We start from the raw sequence: 2886 nt of genomic DNA on the forward strand, positions 1-2886 counted from the left end.
ACTGTCTATTGAAGAATTGGAGCAAAGCCAATCAGAAACCCTGAGAGAAGACCGTCACTTAATTAGACATAGAAGAATCTCTGACTGAGGGAAACCTTACTCTATTTTCTTATTTTATTTAAAAAATCAAAGGGAAGGACACTAATTGTCCCAGCTTGTATCAGGTGTCACTGTTTCTCTAGACCAAGGATTGTTGGCATGGAATATGGGATTTCTAAGAAGAAAGTTGCTTTAATTTGAACCCTTGTTTATGGTGTTTATGATTCCCTGGTGGCTCAGATGGTAAAGAGTCCGCCTGCAATGGAGGAGACCCAGGTTCGATCCCTGGGTTGAAAAGATCCCCTGGAGAAGGAAATGGCAACCCACTCCAGTGTTCTTGCCTGGAGAATCCCATGGACAGAGGAGCCTGGTGGGTTACAGTCCATGGGGTCATAAAGGGTCGGACATGACTGAGTGACTTCACTTTCACTTTTCATTTTATGGTGTGGACAAAAAGCAAACCCTGGAGAAAAGGGTGGGAAAGTGGGATGCTTTTCAGGTCAGAAAAATGTATATTATGTATCAATATTATGGTAACCTGCCCTAAATTTCATGGCTAGAATTTGAATGCCAAGCCTTGTGATAGTTCCACTGGATCCTTCTGCTTGTTAAATGAGATAATGTAAAATGTAAAATTAGATAATGTAAAATGTAAAACTATTAGTTTTATAGTTGTTTACATTAGGAGGGCTAGTCCTGTGTCAGTTACTCCATCATTGTCAGAAGGGATATTTCTTCATAAATTTCATAGATCACACATACATTTAGGTGGCTGCCAAGTAGAAACCTGGAACTGAAAAATCAGACAGTCAGATAATGTTAAATGTAAAATTTAGGGATTTATAAAACATTTCAGATACTAGAGGTAGAATAATACTATTTCTGAAGTATGGACTTTCTGAAATCTCAATTGAATGCCTGGAATTTTCAACAAGCTTTATCCACTCTGATCAACATGGGCTCTGATGTCTCTCAGAACTATTCTTGAGGAATGCTACTGTTATACATGTACAATTTAATATTCAGCCAAAGACTTAAAGTTAGTTGTTCAGTCACGTCCACCTCTTTGTGACCCCATGCACTGTATCCCAATGGATTCCTCTGTCCAGGGAATTTTCCAGGCAAGAATACCGGAGTGGGTTGCCATTTCCTTCTCCAAGGGACCTTCCCAACCCAGGGATTGAACCTGGGTCTCCTGCATTGCAGACAGATTGTTTACTTTCTGAGCCACCAGGGAAGCCCCAAAACTTAAGGGAGCCCCAAACACAGGTTTAAAGTACTTTTTCTCTATGCAACTCCCTCCGCTATGTTACCCTCACCTGCAAATTCTGGTCAGCTCATTCATCCCCAGATTTGATTTCTGCCTCCTCAGCTCAGCCAGACTGTATTCTGTCTTCCTGCGCCACAATTTGAGAAGTGTTTCCAGGCAGAAAACCAAGGCAATCAGGAGGCTCAGTCTGTGCTTTGGTCATCAGTTATTGCTTCTTAGCTCCAAATCTGCTCCCTTGATGCTGGGGCCCTCACTGCACAACCCCTTTATTTCCTTCTCTCAAGGATCACAGTCGAGTGCTATCTGTTGTTTCATGTCTAAAAAGGGTCACTTATTGTATTTTCCCCAGCTTTATAGTTGTTTACAGTAGGAGGGCTAGTCCAGTGTCAGTTACTCCGTCATTGTCAGAAGGGATGTTTCTTCATAAACTTCATAGATCAGTCATACATTTAGGTGGCTGCCAAGTAGAAACCTGGAATTGAAAAATTAGACTCTCCTGGACCATTTTTGTTTCTTTCAGTTATGATGACACAGTGGCTGACCCAGAGATATCCAGGCAGTCTCTCTCTGGAAGTTAAAAGTTGATTCATCTGATAATACCAATTATCCATGTACCTTAGACTTAGGCTTTAAGCTGGAGATAATTGGTGGGGCTAGCCTAAGGCATTCTGAGATGGTGTAGCACCAGCAAGGGGTGTATTGATATAGGATCCTTCATTATTGCCTCCCTTTATTAGTCACATGCATAAATGATGTCATACTCACAGAATGTAAATAGAATGGCAAAAGCATTCATAGCCACACTATATAAAGAAAGTTTTAAGGGGCTAAATATGTGACACGAGAAACATTTTTAATTTTGAAGGGCTGTCACATGGAAGAAAAATTGCATTTGTTCTAGGTGAGTCAGGTGTTAGGAGCAGGATCAATGGGTGTTATAGGAAGAAATAATTTGTTGAATTGAAAAAAGAACTTTCTATCAACCAGGGTTCTCCAAAGATAGAAGAAGCTGTCACTGGAGAGAGTGACTTTATGTCAGTGGAAGTGTATTAGTTTTCTTCTGCAGCCAAATGCTCACAAATTGCCACAACTTTAACAGCTCAAAACTATCCAGTTTTATCTCAGTTATGTTGGTGAAAATTCTAGGTAGGCTTAGAAGGATACTCTGCTTAGCGTCTCACAAACCTGGGAATCAAGATGTTGGCTAGCCTGGGAGATAATCTGCTTTAGGTTCATCCACATTGTTGACAAAATTTAGTTCTTTGAGGATGTAGGACTGAAGTCCTCATTCCTGACTGACTCTTAGCTAGGGGTCATTTTTAGCTTCTAGAAGCCACCTGGATGCCTTGGCATTTTGTCCACTGCACTTTCAAAGCCAACAGTGGAGTAGTGAGCCCTTCTTGTGCTTCAGATCCCTCTGACTCCTCCTTTTGCTACCAGTTGAGAAAGCTTTTAAGGGCTCATGTGATTAGATTCAGTCCATTCAGACAACTTCTCCTTTTTAAGGTTAACCATGTCTTATGACACCATCAAGGGAGCAGTATTTTCTTACATTTACAGGGTTCAGGGACTAAGGG

The 2886-nt window shown here is 41.0% G+C and overlaps 1 long non-coding RNA gene across 1 annotated transcript; it reads right to left on the reverse strand.

The window, feature by feature from the left end:
• Positions 1–684: 684 nt before the first annotated feature.
• Positions 685–2033, reverse strand: LOC101904211 (uncharacterized). Its single transcript, XR_236465.3, has 2 exons — positions 1359–2033; positions 685–832 (listed from the first exon to the last, which is right to left on the reverse strand). It is a non-coding gene; the product is annotated as an uncharacterized lncRNA (long non-coding RNA).
• Between the last annotated feature and the right edge of the window lie 853 nt (positions 2034–2886).

The sequence above is a fragment of the Bos taurus genome, chromosome 11 (genome assembly GCF_002263795.3).
Source record: "Bos taurus isolate L1 Dominette 01449 registration number 42190680 breed Hereford chromosome 11, ARS-UCD2.0, whole genome shotgun sequence".
NCBI classification, from domain to species: Eukaryota; Metazoa; Chordata; class Mammalia; order Artiodactyla; family Bovidae; genus Bos; species Bos taurus.